A 27,166-nucleotide genomic window follows, 5' to 3' on the forward strand; every position below is an offset into this window, starting at 1 on the left:
GCGAACCTCAGGCCATCAGGATGGAAATTCATAAACCAAGATCAGCTAGTCAAGCTGATATACAATTTACCCCAGTTCTTAGTGAAATAATTTCATGTGACATACAACTGGAATACACATCAGAAGTGTTTAAACATGTTAAACAATCATTAACGTACCGGCAAGTAAAAAAAAATATATCTTACAAAACAAACTTCCTATTAAAAAGTAGATGAATTACAACACAAGCACTCTTACAGGCAGTAACACAATAGGGAATGGCCTGCTTCTTGTGACCACATAACTTTTTGCACTTTGAGAAACTGTCCTTAATTACAACTACGGGAATTGTTATGGAGGTTAAACCGCGTTGACAAAAGTTCAAAACACGAAATATGTATACGCCTACAAGTCTCAAGAAACAACATAACAAAACGTAAGTTATATTAATAAAATACATAGACGGTTAGAAATGCAAAGAGTCCGAATTCCACTGTGGGTAGAAGACAGAGATTCATCTCCCTTCCTAAAGGAATATGTGTCCCTTGTATTCCTTTTAAATAACATAATTTTGTGAATTCTATATCACACACAATATATTTCGACGTCTAACTTCTATATTCGACCTATGTTAATAGAAAAAATGAAAGGATTTGGTGGAATGAAAATTACATTGAAGCCACCGGCGTAGCTCAGTCGGCTGAGGTGCCTGCCTGCCAATCCGGTGTTGCGTTCGGGCGCGTCTTCGATTCCCGCTTGGGTTGATTACCTGGTTAGGTTTTTCCCGAGGTTTTCTCCCACCGTAAGGCAAATGTCACGTAATCTCTGGCGAATCCTCGACCTCACCTTGCCAAATATCTTTTCGCTATAAACAATCCCATCGACGCTAAATAACTTTAGTTGATACAGCGTCATTAAGTAACAAAGTAAAAGAAAATTTCATCTGCTTATACAGTGCGATCGAGAAGTCTCTCCGCAGTGCTTGTGTAGCCGAGAATCCAATAGGCAGAGAATTCAAGTCTATTTGGTAGAGAATTCAAGTGGCAGCACTGGCCACTAAGCATATGATGGACTGGGAGTGTGAGGTTGTAAAACCGGAATGAATGGGGGGAGTCCAACTTTCTACAAGATTGTATTTTAGAGTTACTAGAACTAATAGAGCTGCGGAGAGACTTTTCAATCGCACTGTATATAGTTTACCAGTTAATGTTAATTGTTTGTGGCTCAAACACAGTTTTTTTACTTAACTTATACTTTTAATACAATATTCTGCTCTAATACGACGCTATCACTCGTGGCGCAGAGTGGCGCACGATAAGTTCACACATTGAAAACTTCTATAGAAACTTTATTTCTTGCAATAGCATAATAATGTTGTTCATGTACATTCATTAGGCTTTGGAAAGATTTATTTATGAGCGTACGTGTTCAATATATCTGCAATTTTAATGCAGAACCTCTTGATGCCGTACACGCACATTTGAGACTACTCGGCGACACAAGTCTTCATCAATTTCGTTGCACAACTGAACAATTTTGGCTCCCAATTCAAGAAGTGTTTGAGATCTCGTTAGAAATAAGTTACAGCACAAAGTAATTTTGAAGAATTTCCAAGCATCGATGAGAATTTACAGTTTCATTAAAGAAAACTGGCTCGATGAAACCATGACTGGAAAATCCAAATAACAAGTTACGAGAAATATAATAAAACAGATCCGTTTGGAAAAAAAAACATATATGAGACACTAAGTCAAGACTTAGCAGAGTCTGTTAAATATAGTTACACAGTTATTATATAAGCTTTGGAAAGGATACATTAAAACGTGAATAAGGAAGTTCAAATCCCAAAAAAATGGACCTTGGACACTTTGGAATCCAACAGAGAGAAAATTTACCCTAGTACTTTTTGTTCAGGTCTAGTACTTTTCCTTCAATAATTATTTTCGATGGTTGGTTGGTTGGATGGTTGATAAATGAATCTGTAAAGATGCTGGGTATGTATTTGGATCCTAAACTAAGGTGGAATAGCCATGTGAGTTATGTATGTAAAATAATTTCTAGAGTAATTTATCTCTTGAGAAGTATCACGTACAAGATTCCCAAACATTATTTAAAACAAGTTTACTATGCACTGTTTGAAAGTGTTATTAGATATGGATTACTTTTATATGGAAATAGTTCTGACCTTCCAAACATTCTGTTACTGCAGAAAAAGGCAGTTCGTATTATAACAATGTCACCACCCAGACTATCATGTAGATCTCTTTTCAAAAATGAAAAGATTATGACAGTCTACAATCTATATATTTTTGAACTTTTAATGTATGTAAACAAGAATATTACTAATTGTACAAGTATAGTAGATCTGCATCGCTATGAAACAAGAAATAATGATCAATTAAATGTACCACATGTCAGGTTGCAAAAAACACAATCAAGCTATGTAATTACTGCAATAAAAGTATATAATAAGATACCTACAAATATAAAGGCACTTAATGAAACACAATTTAAATTTCAGATTAAGCGATAGCTATAAAATAATCCCTTTTATAATATGAATGAATTTTTTGAAGATGATGTAGTATTTTAGTTAAATTTTAATATTTTTTACTCTTTTAATATTTTAAATATTGACACATTTTTTTATATTTTCTCTCTCTTGTATTCTTGTACCTTCAGGCAAATAAATAATATGAATATGAATACCCTGATCCCTCCTTATCTACCGTCTACTCGCGTCTACGCTCTCATGGATGATACTAGATTTGACACTCACGCCTGAGTAGTCGTAAGAGATAAGTCTCAGCTTACAGCAGTTCAGACATTCTTCCTTTTTTACTTATTGGTATGTTTATTTATTTTTCGAAAGTGAGTCTTATCCAGTGAAACTAAACGTATTTGCACACAGCCTATTTCAAAAGCGACAGCTCACGTTCTGCCGGCAAGAAATCAAGATTAATAATTGTAACACGGGCATTTGTTTGCAACAAGGCCGGTATTTATTTTGAAAATATCACAGTAAGTTCGTTATTTGTAGACAGAAAACACTAACAAAAAGAAATAACTCGAAAACAGCGAGAGATGCTGGTACAACACTTACTTGTGACTTGTTCTCGATCAGCGTCTGGATAATCACGTGACATAGTAATGGCGTCACTTACCTGAAAAAAGAGAGAGAAAGAAAGGAATTAGAATCACAAGAAACATCCTTCAACAGTGAATTAAGTTATTTCTTGATCTATATAAGCCAACCAATACTGTAATGTGTGCAGCTGATAGGCCTATTAGTTTAAAATTGAGACGTATACCTACATATAAGAATGATAGATATTAATTTTGTGACAAGATTGTTGGTGAAGGGAAAGAAGGGAAAGCGAAACGGGAGTGCTAGGGTCTTATTGGCTGAGAAGAGAGTGGAAGGGACGTTGCCATGGAAACCCTTGGTGCTTTCAAATGTCACAAGTCAGTTGTTGTTTTAATTCTACTAGTAAGGTTTTCCTCAAAATTATAGAAAAGTGTGTGCAGGACTGTCTCTCGTGATGAGAAATCAGAAATCACGCAGACAAAAATACGAAACAACAAACCTCCAAACGCCGAAGCGTCTGAATTATCTAAAGCATATTCAGATCTCAAATGAGTACATGTATAGATTGACAAATCGAACTGAAACCCTGACCGAGTTACTACGTGAGCGCTGGCTGTCTTGGGGAGGAGCAAGTGAGAAAGCACGGGGGGGGGGGGGGGAAGAGAGAGAGCACTATGCACTATGTACTTGCAGGTCCACTCACAGTTTGTCAAACCTGCTAACAAAAGCATTAAAAGGTTGACTAGTTGCCTGCAATGATAGCATAATGGAACCTTCCTAGCCGACAGTCGAGGCAAAAATGAAGAATCCGTTATTGTGGTAGTACTGGAGAGTGGTTCTTCTATTGGTCGCGATGCCCACACATACCCTCTCACATATTTAGGTGGTGATTGGTGATTGAATGACGAGGAGCGAGGGAGAGAGAAGAAAGAAAGAGAGAGATTCCAGAAGTTGGCGTGTTTTATGGGGTTTCACTTGAAGTTGTCATATAGTCTATACCCACCCAGATCTCTTAAAGCAACACTTGAATTATTAAGGAGAGAATTCCGGTGATCAAATCCACAAAAAATAAAATCAAAGTTAGTTCTTGTCTCTCTATTACCGGAAATAAGTTCTATCACATTTGTAAACTTAAATGTTACTCAGAATCAATACAATCAACAAATGACGACTTCAGAAAACAATCCATATTCAGAACTTCACCCTCAAAAGTTATTTCGACTAAGTCATCCGCTAACAGTCAACTTCTGTTGAACAAAGTCCGGCTACATACATGAAGGCAAAATTACCATATTATGAATTCAATAGTATGATTTAGTGACTCTTTTCAATTCGAACAAGGGAAGAGAAACGAATAGAAGCATTTGGAATGCGATATGGAGAAGAATGGAGTGTATGAATCGAAGATGCAAAATAAGAAATGAAGCTGTACTAAAGAGATTGAAGAATAATAATGTTGAAACTGATCGGGAACACAAAAATAAATATTGGCCGCGTCACTGGCTAAGAAGCAACTGCCTTGTGAAGACTGTACGGAAGGAATGATGAACTGGAGAAAAGTTCGGGCAGAAGATACCAGATGATAGACGACATAAAGAAATGTGGATCATATGAGGAGACTAAGAGGAAGAAGGAAAGATAGAAAACAAAAGATGCCTGAACAAATGAATGAGGTGTATAAACAATAGAATGCTCTTTCATATTTAAGTATAAAAATATAGGGGTGCTATTTGAAATTTCAAAGTGGGGGTGACTGAAGTTGGGGGTGAAATCTAAAATGTAATTAAGCCTTGTTTCAGACTTCCCCCTCAATATCTAAATTGACGCGTTTTTTTGTTTAAATTTAATTCAATTTAAATAATTAGTTACACAGACTGGGAAGTTTTGAAATGAAAGCCCTGTATATAAAATCACTCTAGCACCCCCAGAAAGAGTAGGCCTACATACTCGTGCTCAGGGTGCATTCCACAACATTTATTCGAATTATCCAATATGGATTTAACCAATTCAAATGTATCTTTATTCGGAAAAGAATAAACCATAATTGTCATCTATTTGGAAATGACTGCAATAAGACTTTGAGAAAATAATTCAGCGTCATTTGTCGCAGTAACCAGTTTATAAAAATACTTTACGGGAAGTATGTGTGTAGCCTACGTGTGTGGAAATGACATCCGTCTAGCGATCTTGTTCGACTTCTTACATGTAAACTCATCATCCGATCTCCAAGCGCCTTTCTTTTTCTGTAAGGACTAACGAGGCCTAAAGTGGCACCACACAAACACATAATGTCACCATGTTATAGTGTGGCAGACATTCTTGGCTACAACCGGATGCCATTCTACCTATCCTTTTAGAATTAAATTAGGATCAAGCCCCGAATAGCTTCCTCCAGTCTACATTCTATTTGTAACGACAGCCCCCACAACTCGTTTCTGAAACGTACAGCTATACACTTGCCACCGCAGGCCCACATACAGGGTGGAAGTGAAATAGCTTTGCAGATTTTCGGAGCGAATTGCTCATGTTATATGTAACAAGAACTTATCATATTACAGGAAAGTTCATAGTTTTTTTATGTTTTTCCCAAATGTTTAACAACCTCATACTCGGTAATTATTTCGAGTATTTTTAGTTGGTTGTTTAACGACGCTGTATCAACTACGAGGTTATTTAGCGTCGATGAGATTGGTGATAGATGGTATTTGGCGAGATGAAGCCGAGGATTAGCCATAGATTACCTTACAGTTGGAGAAAACCTCGGAAAAAACCTAACCAGGTAATCAGCCCAAGCGGGGATTGAACCCTCGCCCGAGAGTAACTTCAGACCGGCAGGGAAGCGCCTTAACCGACTGAGCCACACCGGTGGCTTATATTGCGTGTAGAATCGATAGGAACTTAATAAAGAATAATTTATCCTTCTGGCGTATTTCAATATCGTGGACAGTTTTCGTGTAAATTTAATTTTAAAAACCACTAATTTGAAACCACTGCACGATGCGAAAAAGTTTATTTATTTATTTCTATAACAGGGCAAAGCCCCAATTACAATAGAAGGTACAGATATTTGTTTAAAACACAGAATTGCAGATAACATGAAAAAAGAGATAAAACAGATACAAATGCAAGATACAAGTGTAAATACAAATGAAAAATGAAAAAAAAAAAAAAACAGACAAATACATACCACCTAAATAAAAGACACAGATACAGATATAAATGAAAAATACAAAATCAAAATAAATGAGAAATAGATAAGTATAGATATCATAGCCAAAAATGTAAAATATAGCTATTATTGGCAAATTACAGAGTAACAAATAGATAACAATATTATTTAAAATCAACTACCTTCAGTATATTAATTACAACGTCTTGGCAGATAGCAGCTCACCTACCGATACACACCGAATTCTTTGACCTATTACATCTGTATATGAGTAGAGTGTGTTAGCGGCGATGTTACCGGACTGCTGAAACTTCCAACTTAATTTTCTAATTAACCGTGCATTTAATCACAAAACGTAATACAGGTTTTCTACTCATTAACGTGTAACCTATCGTCCCATTCAATCTACAAGGTTATTTCACTTCCACCCTGTATTGAAGTTACAACACGAAATCTAGTTGTCGCGAGCGATGATTTTATATCCTCATGGCTTCTCACATAATGTATTTTAAACAGAAGCCTTTTTTTATTTACGTTTTATTAACACTCTAACCGCGAGGTCATATCGCAACTGTTTGTTGAGAATGGTGCATTGCGTTTTTCATTTTGCTGCCATCTATCGGTTAATGCGTAAAACTTTAGATTTAGACCTTACTTCTGTCATAGTCGGAGTGAGAACCTATCCTGTATTTGTCTTTTTTAAGTAACTATTTTCCTAGTTATTTATGATCGAGGAAATAACCAAAAATCTTGAACAGTTTGGCCTATCCCGGGATTTGAAACAGGGACTCAGAATAAACATAGCTTACAACAGTCTGAATAAGCTCGTGTTCGAGGGCAGTTCCTGTAAATAACTAATCTGTACTAAAATACTCGTATAATATAAGAAAAAATTAATAAAATGACAATAAATAATTAAAATAAAAAACAGAGGACCAAATAAAAAAAAAACAATATATGTTTGAATGAGCATCTTCTGAGGGCAACCGGAAAAAGGACTAAACAGAAAACTAAAAGTGCTTTGTATGGATTGTGGTATTGTATGGGATAGAAACATGTTACGATGAAGTGAAGAGAAGCAACTAAAGCATTTGAAATGTGGATATGGAGAAGAATGGAGCGTGTGAAATGGACAGACAGAAAAAGAAACGAAGCTGTGCTAGAAAGAGTGGGTGAAGAAAGAATGATGCTGAAACTGATCAGGAAGAGGAAAAGGAATTGGCTGGGTTACTGGTTGAAAAAACTGCCTACTGAAGGATGCACTGGAAGGAATGGTGAACGGGAGAAAAGTTCGGGGCAGAAGAAGACACAAAGATACATGAATCATAAGAGGAGCGTTGCCTCTGATTGGGATTCTGGCTGATAAGTACATCTATTATAATTAACAGGCAGTACATCTCACTTGACTATACGTGTCAGAGGAAAAACAATATTGTTTGTATACATCTGAAGTCTGATTAGTAAAATCATTATTATCAAAAGCTTTCCCTAAACAGGGATTGCCTAGAAGACAAAGAATACTATTTACAAAACAAAATTTTAATAGTACATATTACTATTCAGCGATATATGCAATGGAGGGGGAAAGGAACTGGCTATTTATCCCATTATCTCCTGGCCCAGTTGTTTCATAAATGGTGCATTGTATCACTTGTGAGGTCAGACCTGTCTTTGTACAGTTGTCTAAACAAATAAAGCGGAGAATAAGAGGAAGGCAGAAAATAGGAAAGATTGGAGAATGCTGGTGAAGGACCTAACCTTGGGCAGGAAACTGTCAATGAATTAAATAAGATAAAGAAAAATATATTAATCTTTTTTACTTTCTTCAATAAAAATGAAATTACATGGGTACTACACTAATAATTTATCACACAAAATAATCGTTTTGTAAAATCAAACTTCATATAACACGTTGATACGAAATAAAAGGATATCGTTTATGAGACCGAATGATGTTCATCAGAAAATCGAACTCAGGATAGAGTTAAGGAATTTAAAGGGACGAAAATTTGCCTCGCAATGATGTAACAACTTTTAAATCGTGATTGGGTAAATTCAATGTAAACCAATTGTCAAATTTCCTCAACGTTTCTGCTCCACTTGTTTCTAGATACCATCTCTGCACGGGTCATTTAGAGTTATAATGACCGACAAGTTCTGAACAGACGAAAAGAGCTAAAAAATTTACAACCGACTTCACCAGATGAAAGCTTCATCATCTGTAAATGATTTTAAATTACGGTAGCAGGTACAAAAAATTAACACCTCTAATGAGTTTCGGTAAATACGAGTACTGCTGTACGAAAAAGAGTCCGCTAAAAGACCACGTAAACACCGTAAAATCACTGGGCGGATACATGGTGTAGACCATCAGAATCTTAAGCAGACGGTCCGAGTTAGAGTTCCGGTCAGGGCTGGGGTAACTCATTGAAAAATCTATAGTGACTCTTATGGCGAACAAGGTAACGTTTGGAGATGTTCTCGGGGTTCTTCCGTTTTCGCATAATAGAATTTAGCATAATTCCAGCCAATCACCATTCCATTATCATATTCACCAGCATTTCTTAGCTATATATTGCATAGACGTCCAAGCTTAATCTAAAGTTAATACAAATACCAAGAAACTTTAAAGAGGTATTAACATCAATCTTTACTCTAGCAACAATAAACAAAACTTTACAATTGTTATCTTTATTTAATAACAAGTTATTAGAGGAAAACCAGTACTACAATACTATACTATAATTATTATGCAAAGGTTGGTTTAAATTTATTGAAGTGTTACAAGAAACCTTTTATCCAAAGTCATCAGCAAATAAACAAGTGTGACTGCTAATATGATCAGTGTTAAATCATTTATATAAATATTAAAAAGAATTTGCCCCAGTATAGAACCTTGGGGCACTCCAAATTTAACTCATTTACCTTTAGAAAAAGATCCAGTTTTATATTAAAATTAATGTGACATGTATGTCACTTGAATGGTCTATGATAATTAATTTACAATTTACTTAGTTATTCACATATACATGTAAAAACATTCATAATTGGAATGATGTACCACAAATTTTGATTGCTGAAACTCCGGTTGTACATAACGTTCTTCAATGACAACTTCGGAACAGAGATTTTCATGTAATTTTCTTTCCGTGGAAACTAAGTTTTAAGTATAAGTAACGGGTATACATATGTTTAAGTTGTAAGTTAGGCATATTTATCACTCTAAGCTACAGTCTGATCCGTTTGGGTATGAATTATATTAATGTATTATTATAAAACTATTATGATAGTAGGAAAAATTTCTTGCTGGTTATATTATGATTAAAAGATGGGAGTTTCCATATATGACAATCAACAATACATAATCTGAAAGGGCAAATGAAAATCGTAGATGATTAAAATGGCTACTACAAGTCAACAGCGAGCACAAAGTGTTCTTTGGTATGTTAAATTTGTGAGTATTAAAAGAGTTCAAAGGGAATTTCGACGTGAGTATGGTGTACGTAATGTACCTAAATACGATTTCATAACGTTGTGATATCGAATATTTGTAGAAACAGGTTCTGTGTTTAAAAAACCAACATGCAGGAGGTCGCAGGCGAAATCCAGTACGAGAAGCAGCTATCTCTTGGCTTGGTCCCCAAAGTCTCCAGATCTAACCCCTCCTGACTTCTTCGTGTAGAGTTATGTTAAAGACATTGTCTATTGACAGAAACCTAGGAACATTGATGATCTGAGAGTAAAAATTACTCAAGCTTTTCAACAAATCACCCCTCTTATGTTACAACGAACATGGGCTGAATTGCATCACCGTTATGAGTTGTGTAGGGTGCGCAATGGGGGTCATGTTGAGCTCTGAGGAATCTCCCATTTTTCAGTGTTGTATGCACAAAGTTTCAACAAATAAAGTCCAGTAGTAAATGTTTTACGGTGTTTTTATTTCATTCATACCCAAACGGATCACCCTGTATAATCAGCTGTCTTTGGACACATGTATCTGAATTCATAAAAATGTAATCAATAATACAATCTAATCTAATCTATACATTTTATTAGAAGTAGCGAACATTAGCGTTCCCGTTACTTGCAGAACAAATTACTACACTTTTCATTCTTCAACGTAGAAGTTCAGCAAGAGAGACAAGTCAACAGCGTGGAAGGCAGTTGTAAGTAAATAACATCATTGTTAGAGATGACAGAACGCCAGGTACATTCCGTGACTTCATCCACTAGAAGCAATTTGGCGTAAAATCATCAGTCATGGTTTATTCATCAATCACTTGCTTCAAATCCTGAGGCAACGAAAAGCAAAATGAAGATACTGTTCTACTTCCACTCCACTATGACATAATGACGGAGTGAGGGTGTGTCACGGGCTTTAGTGGAGTGATTTCTTATACTGAAAAGCAGAAAATCATTACGCAAGAAGTCTCAATTTCACCTGCAAACTTTGTAAGCTCGTGAAATGTACCAATTTAATTACTTTATTGCTTTCAGTCAAATTATTTATCTAAATAATTAAAAACAAATTTTACATACCGGGTATATACACAAGTGTTCCACCCCAGGGCAGGACTTTCACGGCAAACACAGCATTCCCAATCTTTCCTGTTTTCTGCCATCTTCTTTGTATCCGCATATGATCCATATATTTCGGAATATGCATGGTAAAACTTTCCTGTGTTAAATTTCAACGTACTTCGTTTACATGTTTCGACCTATTTATGGGTCATCTTCAGAACTGGTCGTTGTTGGTCTTGGCGCCACTTGTTCTGTTTCCTGTGAGGGTGTGTTCCTGTAATATAGTGTAGAGTCAAAGAGTGTGTATGTTTTGAAGTTGAGTTGTGTGTTGAGAATTTCGTTGGGGTGTGTTTTTGTGTGTCTGTATATTTCATAACAAAATTACAAAACACCTGCAGAAAACATCACAAATGCTAACCACACCCACAGAGACATCAACACAGACATGCAAATACTACACATCCAACCAAAAAGCCAGAAACTAAACACACTAGAACAATATGAAATATACAGACACACAAAAACATACCCCAACGAAATTCTCAACACACAACTCAACTTCAAAACACACACACTCTTTGACTCTGCACTATACCACACGAACACACCCTCACAGGTAACAGAACAAGTGGCGCCAAGACCAACAACGACCAGTTCTGAAGATGACACATAAATAGGTCGAAACATGTAAAGGAGGTACGTTGAAATTTAACACAGGAAAGTCTTACCATACATATTCCGAAGTGATACAGTGTTAAAAGTTGTGTAATCAAGATGTAAGATCCATATATCTTAATGTCGTCTATCATCTGATATCTTCTTCTGCCCCGAGCTCTTCTGCCGTTCACCATTCCTTCCAGTGCATCCTTCAGTTGACAGTTCCTTCTCAGTCAGTGACCCAACCAATTCCTTTTCCTCTTCCTGATCAGTTTAAGCATCATTCTTCTAAACCCACTCTTTCCAACACAGCTTCATTTCTTAATCTGTCTGTTCACTTCACACGTTCCATTATTCTCCATGTCTACGTTTCAAATGTTTCTATTCGTTTCTCTTTACTTCGTCGTAATGACCATGTTTGTGCCCCATAAAATGCCACACTCCATCCAAAGCACTTCACTAGTCTCTTCCTTTGTTCTTTTCCAGAGTCCACAGAAGATGGTCCTTTTTCTATTAAAAGCTTCCTTGGCCATTCCTATCCTCCTTTTGACATCCTAGCAGCAGCTCATGTTACCGCTTATAATATAACACCATATATTTGAAGCTGTCCACTTGCTCTGTATTGTATTGTATTTATTAACATTCCATGGTATTCATACATGCTTACAGCTAGAATATGGAACAAGTCAAAAAACTTAATACTACTATAAAATCTTAATTTATAGTCACAGTCTAGATGAAATATGTACAGACGACATTTACAATATAGTCTACTAGTACAACACAAAGTTTTAGTATCATTTTCATGAAGTGTTACTGAATGTCATGAATAGAAGGAGTGAAAAATTAGGTACTTCTTTAATTTGGTCCTAAATAATTTTATTTTTTCAATTTCATTTTTTATATCGATAGGGAGGCTATTAAAAATTTTTACTGCCATATAACGCACTCCTTTTTGGAGTATGAAAGTCATTTTGGACGTGTATTTATGCTATGAACTGTTGAATTAGTTACAAAGTTTTCACGATTACATACGATGAAGATTATTAATGAAAAGATATACTGACAAGCCATGGGCATTATTTGTAGTTTTTTGAAAATAGTCCTACACGATTCCCTAGATTTGGCACCGACTATTATACTAACGTAATAGAAATATACTGTTACTATCTGTGGAATTTCCCCAGAATATTATTCCAAAACTCATTACCGAGTGGAAGTATGCAAAGTATATTGTTTTTAAGGTATTGATATGTACTATCTTTTGCATAGATCTAATATCAAAACAAGCTGAATTTAGTTTGGGGGTAATTTCTTTAATATGATTTTTCTAATTTAACACATTATCGATTTTTAAGTCATGAAATTTGGTTGTTGTTTCTAATAGGGATCTATTGGTAATTATTGCGCTAGAAATTTGCGAGGTTGAATTTGGACAGGATTTAAATTGAATCTACTGTCTACTGCCTCATTTAGTATTCGCAAGTTTACCTTCTTTAGTTTTCTTCCTGTTACCATGGTCTTCGTCTTGTTTGCATTTATCTTCATCCCATACTGCTCACAGCTGTCATTTAGCTCCAGTAGCATATCCCTTAGTATCGTCTCCTCTTCTGCTAACAACGTCATATCATCAGCAAATCTTATGCACTTTATTCTTCTTTCTTCTACTATCAAAGATGAAATGAGTCCGAGGTCAAACGACGAAAGTTACCCAGCAATTCTGCTTGCATTGGTTGACGGGGAAACATCTGAAGAAATCCCAAACAGCAAACTTATTCCAACCAGGATTTGAACCCTGATCCCTATTGTTTCACACTGAACCACGCTAACCGTTAGTCGACTGCGGTGAACGATACAACTGCTTTACGTGGAACACTAAAATTCAAATAGTCCGAGGATTAGAGGTGAGATGGCTTGGTTATTACTTATCCATTCATCGAAGGCGCAAATAGTGGCATATCAGTATTAAAGATGCAGCCAAGCGTTCCTAGGAGATAACTGTAAAACTAAAGCCAAACATGTGTTCCATCAGTGTCAGCACTACATCTCGTGGAATACGACTGTTAACTGTAAAGTGTGCATCAGTTTATAGGCAATAAAATGAACTAGGAAATTGCCTGACATACTTCTAAGGCTATCCCATATGTTCCGCAAGGGTTTATGTTATATCAAACGCCAATTGCTCGATATTATGTATGCATTAATTGCAAGACATTACTTTCACGCTTCATCACTGCACTTATATTGTTCGGCGGTAAATGGGATTCTTGATTTAACACAAGGATACGCTAGACAGCGTTTCTCAAACTTTTTTGAAGTGGGGACCACTTTTTTAAGTCAGAACAGTTCCGCGGACCACCTGACTCTTGTTCCCTTCGAAAGAAAATTTATCATTTTTGTAGTATATAATAATATTAATATACTTATATTTTAAAATAGAATTAATTTAATTAAATTAATTTTATATTACTTACTTACTTACTTGCTTTTAAGGAACCCTGAGGTTCACTGCCGCCCTCACATAAGCCCGTCATTGGTCCCTATCCTATGCAAGATTAATCCAGTCTCTATCATCATATCCCACCTCCCTCAAATCCATTTTAATATTATCTTCCCATCTACGTCTCGACCTCCCTAAGGGTATTTTTCCCTCTGGCCTCCCAACTAACACTCTATACGCATTTCTGGATTCGCCCATAAGTGCTACATGCCCTACCCATCTCAAACGTCTAGATTTAATGTTCCTAATTACGTCAGGGGAAGAATACAATGCGTGCAGTTCTGTGTTGTGTAACTTTCTCCATTCTCCTGTAACTTCATCCCTCTTAGCCCCAAATATTTTCCTAAGAACCTTATTCTCAAACACCCTTAACCTATGTTCCTCTCTCAAAGTGAGAGTCCAAGTTTCACAACTATAAAGAACAACCGGTAATATAACTGTTTTACAAATTCTAACTTTCACATTTTTTGACAGCATACTGGATGATAAAAGCTTCTCAACCGAATAATAACAGGCATTTCCTATATTTATTCTGTGTTTAATTTCCTCCCGAGTATCTTTTATATTTGTTACTGTTGCTCCAAGATATTTGAACTTCTCCACCTCTTCAAAAGATAAATTTCCAATTTTTATATTTCCATTTCGTACAATATTCTCGTCACGAGACATAATCATATACTTTGTCTTTTCGGGATTTACTTCCAAACTTATCTCTTTACTTGCTTCCAGTAAAATTCCCGTGTTTTCCCTACTCGTTTGTGGATTTTCTAATTTTATATTAATATGAACTAATTAAGCTAATGTTAATAGAATAACATTCATTTTTATTTCTTTAATAAGGCTGTTAGAGTTTGGATAATCTTTAACTTATTAACTAAAAAAAAAATAAATAAATGTTGGTACTCACATTAATGAGGTGGAGGAGCCTACCGATTCTTGCACAGTTGTTCTATATTTGAACGTATGCTGGTAAGCTTAAGTCGGAGATCGTCACACACATCGAGTCGATTTCGGTACGGTAGTCTACTTTGTTTTTATTAGAGTTAGTGATGAAAACTCTTTCTCACACAGATATGTAGAAGCAAACTGAATTATAATCTCTAAAGTACCATTGTACAATTCACTATATTCTCTTTTTAACCATACCTTACGCTTGGAATTTCATTTTAAGTCCGGTCTCATTCGAGAGTTCAATTAACTGTTCTCTTTCACTCAATGAAAGTTTATTAGTTTCAATATCGCAATGAATGTGATCACGAACACATGAAAATTCGTCATATTTACTTGGAAAATAAGTTTCAAATTGTGACCTCAGAGTTGTATTATTGGTGTACGACGTACAGTAAGTGACCATTTCAATGTGCAGACTGAGTGTCGGCAAAACTATTAAGAAAGTCATAAATACATGAAAAGGTTCGGTACTTTGGTCCTCTGTTATGAATTCGGGTGGTCCCTGGCTGGGTTACAGGCGCCAGATGTGCAGGGAAAAGATGGCGAGAAACACCACGTTCGTAGTGCTTTAAATCCCTCTTTTGTTGCTGAGAGTAGAGTGGGAAGTCAGTAGACGGATAGGGTAATAAATTTCATACAATGTCAGTACTGAGGGAAAAAGTGAAAGGCCATTGCCATGTGTCATTTCCAAACTCTGAGATTTTCAGCTGTAGAGTGATACACAATTCGTTTGAATTTTATTTTTTCTTCTGCCTTTTTTGAAGGACCACAAAGGCAGACCTCGAGGACCACAGGTGGTCCGCGGACCATAGTTTGAGAAACGCTGCGCTAGAGTGATGCACGAAACTAACTTCTTGTTCAAGAATGGCTGATGTTCAGATTTGACGTGGGTTTCTGCATGTCCTTCCTCGGGTATATTCCAGGATATTAAGGAGAGTTTGTTATCGCATGCAAAATAATGGTAAAAATAGCCTGCCTTAAAGTTGAAATAAATATAATACTACTAGTGGCTTGTGCAGCAAATCGTGCAAAATTAGTTAATTAGTAGTCAAATAAAAGTTTTTCTGATTTATTTTCTAGATATATTATCAGACATTTTGAAAATTATTTGCTTCCATAATAATGAAGATGTAACATTTAAAGGAATGCAATAACTCAATAAAGTGTAATCCTCTTAAAATATATTTTAAAATATTTCCCCCTTTATGTTTTTTAAGCCAAATATTTTTTCTTGAACACATCCATCTTCAGTTCTTTGAGTTCTCCCTACAACAAAATGATATGCTTGGCAGTGATCACAGATCTAATCGATTAAACCACAGATCACATATAGATTGCTCATTCCTATGTTAAAATCGGTTGCAATTTGAAGAGAACCGCCAGGATCGCCACCCGTCTGCCGTACACGAGATGGCAGTACAGTCGCTAATGCAATTCAAATGGGAGTTATGACGTGACTCCTTATGTGACAACTAGATGGCAGCATAGTAAACTTGACAAAAGTTGTTACCGTCAAAGCCTATAACGCCGAGCAATCTGGGTATATATGATCTAGGATTAAACCAAAGGAATATGAAATTAATTTTGATGTAATTTAAAGGCGCAGATAAAATAGGAAGCATGACTCGATTTACTAATGCCGCTTCCATATTACTGCACTACATCCTACAAAAATTAGAGAATCAGACATATAATTATCTACACCGCCGAGCCATTAATTATATTAAAAATACCCCACACCATTTGATTAATAAATGTAAAATGTTTTTTTTTATTTCATTTTAATAACAATATTGTTATCTTATGTAAGTTTGTAGTTTTCGGTAACATATATAATATACTGTAGCCGTTACTCTGTAAATTATAAAATTAAGACTTAATTTAAGATATTCTCTAAGTCTACTTATATAACCCCAAAAGGTTTCACTTTGATATCATCAACATATCAATAGCATTAATGTGTATTATTACTGACAAATACATAATGGCATAAACTGTAATAATATTTAATTTTTAATGGTAATAATGTCATCAAACATTTTTAAGTTTTCTATTTTTTAAAATGCAATACACAGCTGCAATCAGAAAATTACACACCCGAGAATCAGACCTGTAAATTATTTTAGTAAGTCTTGAAATGTTCTAAAAAAGTTACACAAATGAAGATCGACATATTCGCATTATGATGTCAGAGAATCTGAGTTCTAAATATGCCAGTAATCCTGCAGGTCATGGCCTTCGTGTAATATTGTTTACTGTAGTGTATGTGTTTTGTTTTGTTCTGAAAAACCATTAGTTCTCAAAACTGACAGAAGATGGATTTTGGCAAATAGGAAAATTATGCAGAAAAATTGACGTTTCACTGAAATCTACTATTTTTATCTGCACAACTTTGGATACCAAGCTTCAAAATGAGGGGTCATTCATTAAAATCTGTTCAGCCGTTTTCCCGTAATTTCCATTGCCAGTTAAAATTATATATAGGATTTATTTATTTATTTACTTATTTACATATTTATTTATTTATTTTATTTTATTTATTTCATTTAATTAATTAATTTATTTTATTTTCTTTATTGAATTTTATTTATTTATTTAATTGAATTTATTTATTTATTTTATTTATTTATTTACTTAATTACTTACTTACGTACTTATTTATTTAATTTATTTTATTTAATTTATTTATTTGTTTAATTTAATTTATTTAATTTTATTCATTTATTTATTTATTTATTTATTTATTTATTTATTTTATTCAATTAATTTAATTTAATTTATTTATTTAATTTAATCTATTTAATTAACTTAATTAATTTATTTATTTATTTTATTTCATTTATTTATGTCATTTATTTAATTAATTAATTTATTTACTTATTAATTACTTACTTACTTACTTTTTATTTATTTATCACAGCGCTTTCGTTTCTTGATGATGTGTGTATACACATTAAGCTTTAAAATAGAAAAAGAATGAGATGATCTTGCAATATTTCAGTCTCGTTTCACCAAATACCGAAGAGCGGAAGTAAACGTTACACTGACATCGTATCAGTATGGAACAAAGTGGTCACGAGTTCAATAGCAAATAGGGGTACGAAGTACCGTCTGCCCATTTCGAGGTCAATACGACCTCTACGGAGATAAACATCGCAGGACTTGCCTCGCAGCGTCTTCATAGCTGCCATCCTCCGTATGCATATATTTACCTTGTAGAAGAAGAATGGCTGCACGTCGTGGAATTGTGACAACGGCAGCAGAATTACACGGACCGGAGGTACGTAACGAGTTGTGTCACATCTGTTCTGTTCCCGGGACGTCGAATTAATAGACCGTTACCAATCGTGAGGATTTCAGATGTTCTGACGCGCAATATTACACAAGAAACTGCGTTCAGTTTTCATACCATGACAAACCCATTAATTTAATTATATTTCTTTCGCTCCCACAACGCATTTCAAACTGTGTATAAAACAGATAATATAATGCCCAAATTAAAAAAAAATTAAGGCACCGATGTAGGTCTAGCTCAGGCGGTACAGCGTTTGTCTATTACTAGTCAGGGTTTAGGCTCGGACGTGGGTTTCTATCCTGCTTGGCAGATTACCTGGATGGTTTTGAAATAGAACTATGTAGCAATAGTAAAAGTAGTAGTAGTAGTAGTAGTAGTAGTAGCAGTAAATAGTAATAGTAGTAGTAAATAGTAGTAGTAGTAGTAAATAGTAGTAGCAGTAAATAGTAATAGTAGTAAATAGTAGTAGTAATAGTAGTAAATAGTAGTAGTAGTAAATAGTAGTAGCAGCAAATAGTAGTAGTAGTAAATAGTAGTAGTAGCAGTAAATAGTAGTAGTAGTAGTAAATAGTAGTAGTAGCAGTAAATAGTAGTAGTAGCAGTAAATAGTAGTAGTAGCAGTAAATAGTAGTAGTAGTAAATAGTAGTAGTAGCAGTAAATAGTAGTAGTAGCAGTAAATAGTAGTAGTAGTAAATACTAGGCCTAGTAGTAGTAAATAGTAGTAGACCTAGTAGCAGTACTAGCGGTAGTAGTATATAGTAGCAGGAGTTGGCCTTACTTACTTACAAATGGTTTTTAAGGAACCCACAGGTTCATTTCCGCCCTCACATAAGCCCGCCAACGGTCTCTATCCTGTGTAAGATTAATCCAGTTTCTATCATCATAATCCACCTCCCTCAAATCCATTTTAATATTATCCTCCCACCTACGTCTCCGTCCCTCCAAAGGTCTTTTTTCCCTCTGGTCTCCCAACTAACACTCTATACGAATTTCTGGATTCGCCCATACGTGCTACATGCCCTGCCCATCTCAAAGGTCTGGATTTAATGTTCCTAATTATGTCAGGTGAAGAATACAATGCGTGCAGTTCTGCGTCGTGTAATTTTCTCCGTTCTCCTGCAACTTCATCCCTTTTAGTCCCAAATATTTTCCTAAGAACCTTATTCTCAAATACCCTTAATCTCTGTTCCTCTCTCAAAGTGACAATCCAAGTTTCACAACCATACAGAGCAACTGGTAATATAACTGTTTTATAAATTCTAACTTTCAGATATTTTGACTAGATGACTAAAAGCTTCTCAACCGAATAATAACAGGCATTTCCCATATTTATTCTGCGTTTAATTTCCTCCCGAGTATCCTTTATATTTGTTACTGTTGCTCCCAGGTATTTGAATTTTTCCACCTCTTCGAAGGATAAATAGCAGATGTTGGCCTAGCATGGATTCGTAACAAGCCGTTTTTTACGGTGATGGGTTGTTAGCCCTTCGCCCAACCCCCAAGAGAGCAGCAGCAGCAGGAGCAGGAGCAGCAGTAGCAGTAGCAGTAGCAGTAGCAGTAGCAGTAGTAGTAGTAGTAGTAGTAGTAGTAGTAGTAGTAGTAGTAAATTTATATTTGACGATGTTTTCAACTGCAGATATTTTTCACAGTCGAAATTAAGACTAAACAACCTCGAGAAATGACAGTTAAATTTTGCTTGAACTCTCTAATAGCAATAGTGTTCTCTTGCATCCGAAAAATAGAGTATAACCATGTGATATGGAGCCCAGAACCTTGCCTTCAGTACATATATTGTAAACTAGGGTTCTTTATTTCTGGTACCTGAAATACTGTTAATTTTTTTTAAGGAAGTAAATTCATTCCCATTATCTTATGTCTCCATTTCAGTCTAAGAAATAGTAATATGCGTTACAAGAGCGGTATGTTGAAGTTTTCATGTTCGAGGGAAAGTTTGAAAAAGCGAAACGTAGTTGAGCTTTTTTAATTTCCGAGAATTGAAAGAAAACATACCGCTCGTGTATCGTACATTATTTTGTGCGAAGATCGTTTATTACATACCTGAAAGAGGAATTTCTAATTAGTTGCAATGAAATCTCCATCTTGGTTTCTGTTCAATGACGGCAAATTTGCAAAACAAAAATATCTATCTTCAACATTGTTGCTTTAAAATGTTTTCTGTGTTTACTATACTCCAGCAGGCCGTGATATACGTCTGTCTTTTTTTTCTCCAGTCTATGATGAGTCTGGATTCTTGTTGATTTTTTCACGGCTTCCTTAATGTTACTTGCATCACGAATGCAGTAACTTTAGTGGAGTTGTAGAATTTACTTAATTTTTGCAAATATTTAAAAACAATAATTAACAGTGCAATTTAGGTGAAATTGCAGTGGTAAGTTTCCAATTTATAATTATTACTACATTGAACGTCTCTAAAAATATGTTAAAAGCCTAAAGCAGTAAAATCAATATGGCACTTAAGCGGTAAGAAGAGGGAAATTGTTATGTGTGCTTGGTTGGGAATACTGAATGTGGAATTTTAGACTTTCCGCGGATTGGTTTTGTGCGGGAACCAAGCAAATACGCACGATCTCGCACAAAAGTAATTACTTTGGTATAACTTATAAATCGAAAAAAGCAGTCTTGACCGCACTGTCTTGTTCAGCGATATCTTTCCAACGAAAAGAGTTTGGCAACGAACATCAATCAGGAGCACATATGACACAAGAGATATCGAAGTAGGCTAAGGCACTGCAGGGCCACGAGTTGAAACAATGCCCGGCGAGCAGTTAAAATATGCGATCAGATATCTCTGGGGTTAGTGGAGTGCAAGGTGAGAAGTTTCACTTTGTCATCTGATGGGTCTCAGTTTTTTATCCTCTAGTCTAGGGTTTACACCGATATTCAGGCAGACTGTGACAATATGAAGCTTCTACTAGGTAATCGTGCTGGCTTCTCATAATTAGCGCCGCTTTTTACTTTCATAACTTCGTAAGTAAGAGTGAAATATGAAAGAAAGCCTAATTATATCAGAGGATGTTGCAGCACGCGCAATGTGACAGTTCTTCTTAATCACTACCACCACCACCGCCTCTTCCGCCTTCTTGCCTCCACGGATCGGCTTCGTTGGCACAAGTATTACAAACTCTTTGGTTGGGACATCCTGTCTATATTCTTACGAGCATTAGGTGTAAAAAGATAATGCTATCCTTACGTGAACGTATTTTTACAATGCACATATAAAAAATTTCATCTTTGATACGTACAGCAAGTAAATTGCAATGGTCAACATTTAAAAAATCCCCTTTATTACAGTAAACTAACAGGCCTAATGGTGAATATTACTTATGTCCCAGTTACTATAGAAACGTGACGAAATATCTTGAAAATGTCTTGGATTTATAGTATTCATTATTATAAATTAATGTGATCACTGGGAGAGATGTAAGCACTTCTGCGCATGCCCATACAAAGGTAGTTGGCAATGGCTCGAATGACAAGGATATGTAGCCTACAGTGTACAGCCAAACAGCAGTGCATGAGCGGGCGAACGGCATTGTTCCTCTGACACGGCGCGGCGCGTTAGTTCAAATCGATGTTCTGCTGGATTCACTCCATGATAAATCCATATTTTTTTATAATATTCGTGATCTTATGGGAGATGCACTATCACCTTTACTTTTTAACTTCGCTCTAGAATATGCCATTAGGAAAGTTCAGGATAATAGACAGGGTTTGGAGTTGAATGGGTTACATCAGCTTCTTGTCTATGCGGATGACGTGAATATCCTAGGGGAAAATCCACAAACGATTAGGAAAAACGCGGAAATTGTAGTTAAAGCAAGTAAAGCGATAGGGTTGGAAGTAAATCCCGAAAAGACTAAGTATATGATTATGTCTCGTGACCAGAATATTGTACGAAATGGAACTATAAAAATTGGAGATTTATCTTTCGAAGAGGTGGAAAAATTCAAATATCTTGGAGCAACAGTAACAAATATAAATGACACTCGGGAGGAAATTAAACGCAGAATAAATATGGGAAATGCGTGTTATTATTCGGTTGTGAAGCTTTTGTCATCTAGTCTTCTGTCAAAAAATCTGAAAGTTAGAATTTATAAAACAGTTATATTACCGGTTGTTCTGTATGGTTGTGAAACTTGGACTCTCACTTTGAGAGAGGAACAGAGATTAAGGGTGTTTGAGAATAAGGTTCTTAGAAAAATATTTGGGGCTAAGAGGGATGAAGTTACAGGAGAATGGAGAAAGTTACACAACGCAGAGCTGCACGCATTGTATTCTTCACCTGACATAATTAGGAACATAAAATCCAGACGTTTGAGATGGGCAGGACATGTAGCACGTATGGACGAATCCAGAAATGCATATAGAGTGTTACTTGGGAGGCCGGAGGGAAAAAAAACCTTTGGGGAAGCCGAGATGTAGGTGGGAAGATAATATTAAAATGGAGGTGGGGTGGTGGGATATGATGGTAGAGACTGGATTAATCTTGCTCAGGATAGGGACCAATGGCGGGCTTATGTGAGGGCGGCAATGAACCTCCGGGTTCCTTAAAAGCCAGTAAGTAGGTAAGTAAGTAGTCGTGATCTTATAGTGCTCTGAATGTAGATAAAAACAAGATTAATTATATTTTATTTAGGCAGTGCCATGACACGAGGGCACTACCCCTAAAGTCGCCCCTGTTAGCGCTATTTTAACGAAGTTTGGTGAAACTGGGCCAAAGTATTCTATAGGAAACAACAGGTTAATAGGCTATATGCTACAATTTTAATAGAATAATAGAGAAAAAGTGGTAGGAAAATTGAAATTCCACAATACTATAATATTGTAGGTACAACATATAAAATATGGACATTACGATAGTTGTTTTCTTTACAGTCCGACAACGTTTAATAAACTAGTGTGAGAAATGAAGTTTTGCAAATTTAAGGGTTAATGAGACATGATGTGTGGATGCTGTTGTCTAGATGTTAATCAGAAACCGTCTAAGTTTTCATAGGAATTTTGTTGGATTGCTAAAATACATTTTTTTAGTTGCAGGTGTGAATTTTGGTGAAATCTGAAATCTGACAGTGAAGATATCGATACTTCAGGATATAGCATAATTTGTATCCTGGTTTATCGAGACACGATCAGTAAGCCCTAGTAAGTCCATTCGTAGTGCCGGCCCTCAAATCTAAAACCAGATATTCTTTTCTTCCAGAATTTATAGGCGTCCTATCTTTCATGGAGCTACTTCGTGTGTCTATGATATCTAAGAACGCAATTATCGGCCAGTAAACCAAACACAATTCTAAGACAGGTTTTGCAGAATAAACATGTGTGCAAATGATGCAAATTATTCAGAGAAAACGTGGGGTATGTACTTTCACTCAAATTACTATTTCAAGTGTTCATATACAACTGTTTCCCGGTAACTTACTACATAATTCACGTCAAACCAAACTAAGACCCAAAAGAAACACTTGAGATATAGATCTAAATTTTTTAGAACAAACTTTTCTTTCTGGTTGTCTAAATTTACGCGTTTCTTTGTATCAGAATGAAGTGTGTTCCCATTCTCTCAGCCGTCTATATGCATAGGGTACAGAGCATTGCCTGCAACTGGGTGGTTGTACTGGACAAGCGCACGAGCAGGTGTTCAGCCCGAGGTGACTGGCTGCAAAGAAATGCTGTCTTTTATTAGGAATCGAACACACAACTGCGAACAATTACCTTATAATATACCGGACTCAATGCCTTACATTTCATCGCAGCATACATTTAGCCCTACCTTCAACACTCAATCATATTTGTAGCGTAAATGCAGACTGAAAATATAATTTGATAGAATTTGTTCAGAGTCCCGCTTGGATATTTACCCGGTTATTTTCTCCTTGAGGTTTTCCCCAAATGTAAGTAAGATATATTACTATATAATCTATGGCGAACAGTTCATGTTTCTTTCGATCAAGTCTGACTTTCACATAAACCCTTCAGCAGCGTCGGAACCAGGACAAGAAGAATAAAATGTGGTGAATATTTTTAGATGTTTTATACAAATCTGGGTTTCAAGTATAGTTCCCTGTAAAGCTACCTTTAATAATTTCAAGGGAAAAATTATTCCAAGGCCGGGTATCCCATATTTATATAATACACGTTTACTCTTCTTAAGGGGTTAGGTACAGCTTACAGCAGTAAAATTTTGGAAAAATTCAACATTTTTTTCCTTCATTACTGTATCTTGTACAATAATGAAAATTAGTATGTGGAAAACACTGTCCTTCTGGTATACTTACTTACTGGCTTTTAAGGAACCCGGAGGTTCATTGCCGCCCTCACATAAGCCCGCCATTGGTCCCTATCCTGAGCAAGATTAATCCAGTCCCTACCATCATATCCCACCTCCCTCAAATCCATTTTAATATTATCTTCCCATCTACGTCTCGGCCTCCCCAAAGGTCTTTTCCCCTCTGGCCTTCTGCTATATGAAAAAAAAAAATTACAATTAAAAAAAAATACAGTATATATATTTTTTTTCTTTCCAAAATTCAGTTCACTGTGCAGTGATGAAGCGTTTCCCACATAACTGAAACAACTATCCAACATTCTATGATGAAATTTGTTGTGTATTTATGCATGTCATATCTAGGCCTACAATATGATGCAAGATCACTTTTCTACTTTTGATACATTGTCTGATATAAAATAAATTAATTTAAAAAAATTGTCAAATATCAGTATTTTTTTCTAACACAAAATAAAAATATATATATATTATTTATTAAGGAATGTAGTTGAAAGAGCATGATATTGCAAACATGAGTTTCAGCAATAAAATAAAAGAGAGAGAACATGAAAAAGTTAACAAGTTTATGAGTTATGAGGGAAACGCTTCATCACTACCAACATTTTAAATTTTGAAAAAATATAAGTATTTTTTTTAAATCGTAAACATGTATATATATTTTTTTCATATAGCAGAAGGACACTATTTTTAAACATACCAATTTTCATTATTGTATAAGATACAGGAAAAAATGTTGAATATTTCCAAAAATTTTACTGCTGTAAGCTGTAGCTAACTCCTTAACAGAAAACCACAAATTTAAGTCAGAGCTTGGAGTGCACTCAATGCTGGGATCTGACATCGTCAACCCACTTGAGGTACGTGGATATAAGGGCAATAATTGAGCCGGGATCTGGTACAATTCCTGGATAGCCCAGTCGGTAGAACTTAGCGCGCTTAGTCAAAGGTCCTGGGTTCGATACCCGACCACGGAATAATTTTTTCCTTGAAATTATTCAATTTTGTAATGTTTGTTTGTTTATGATTCCACTATTAATAGGGTAAACACTGGTAATTTCGCGATAATTTCATGAAAATTAATTTAAAATGCAAATGTGTAAATATATCCTTATTCCGATTTTTTCATCTAAAAGACGATAATTTGCTGTACAAATCTGGAGACATAGAAGAATTGTGGAAAAATTCATTAAAGTCAAATGGAATTCTCATTTATTGTTACAAGACTTCAAACATAGTAATTCCGTCTAATATTCATAGCAAGAAAACATAGAAATACATATCAAACATAATAAGAATGAAATCAAAGTAAAAACTGAAATTGAAAAGGGATCTTCTTTGCCCTGAAAGGGTGAACACTTTTATTGCGGACTTGACCATAGCCTATATTACTAGGGTAACTCCAAAAGTAATGCATAACATGTGTTTAAAAATTATATTTTTATCCTACAGCTTTGCGATTTTCACAGAATGTAGATGCATCCTTTAGGAACAAAATGTCACTTTTCCACATAATCCCTGTCCCTTTCAACTGCCTTACGTAACCTAGGAACGAGGGCCTGTAGACCAGCACGGTAAAAGTCTGGACCAACACGTCTGAGCCACTCTTTAGCAGCGTGCACAATGGAGTCATCTTCTAACCTCGTTCCGCGAAGGGATCCTTCAGTTTACCAAAGAGATGGTAATCGCACGGCGCAAGTTCAGGACTGTAAGGCGGGATTTTCAGTGTTGTCTATCCGAATTTTCTGATCTGGTCTGTGGTCTTGTGACTGACATATGGCTGTGCGTTGTCGTGCAATAGCAGAACATCCTGCTTCCCCCGATGTCGTCGAACACGACTCAGTCGAGCTTGAAGTTTCTTGAGAGTTGCCACATACGCATCAGAATTAATGGTGGTTCCGTGTGGCATGATGTCCACAAGCAAGAGTCCTTCTGAATCGAAAAACACTGTAGCCATAACTTTTCCTGCCGAAGGTGCACTTTTGAATTTCTATTTCTTTGGTGAATTTGCATGATGCCACTCCATTGTCTGCCTCTGTCTCCGGTCCAAAATGGTGGAGCCCTGTTTCATCTTCTGTCACAATTCTTGCAAGTAAGTCATCTAGCACTCATCATTGGCACTTGGCATGATAACAAATCAAACAAAAGCTACATTGAACCCATCTTGTCTTCAGATTTCTAAAATTCGTATTGTAATACAATTTTTAAAATAGTATAAAATGTAATGCTTAATGCTCAACAAAATTTCGCCTCAAACAGCTAAGATTTCTATCAGTAAAGCTAAGCCTATATGGCGACTACAGCTATATCTAAAATTCCAAAAACATCTCCTAAAATTTCATTAAGATATAATAAATCATTGTACCAAATATCATATGCTTACCGTTAGTAACAAGCCTGTAATGCAATTACAAACATCAACAAAATTTGTACGCCTAAGAAGTCGACGCTAACTTGCTCTCTCCAAACATAAAAGCTCACTGAAACAGCTACAATAGTCACACAAAGCCTAGCTGTATGTTTCTGGAAACTGGACAACATAGGCCTATGCAATCCCTTGGCGGAAATTTGAATCTCGTAACACCATTGGTTAGTTCACAAAAGAGCAAAGAAAAAGTATCACGAAATAATCACTGCCACGAAATTACCAATGTTTACCCTATAAGTTCTTTCAAAATATTATCCAAATTTATTACGAGAA

The 27,166-nt window shown here is 35.7% G+C and overlaps 1 long non-coding RNA gene across 1 annotated transcript in view; it reads right to left on the bottom strand.

Annotated features, from left to right (window-relative positions):
- Positions 1–3,066: 3,066 nt before the first annotated feature.
- Positions 3,067–27,166, bottom strand: part of LOC138702021 (uncharacterized) — a 248,757-nt gene continuing 224,657 nt past the window's right edge. The window contains exon 3 of the long non-coding RNA XR_011332770.1: positions 3,067–3,143. This is a non-coding gene — a long non-coding RNA (uncharacterized lncRNA). The remainder of the gene's footprint in view (positions 3,144–27,166) is intronic.

Source organism: Periplaneta americana, chromosome 6 (assembly GCF_040183065.1).
Source record: "Periplaneta americana isolate PAMFEO1 chromosome 6, P.americana_PAMFEO1_priV1, whole genome shotgun sequence".
NCBI lineage: Eukaryota > Metazoa > Arthropoda > Insecta > Blattodea > Blattidae > Periplaneta > Periplaneta americana.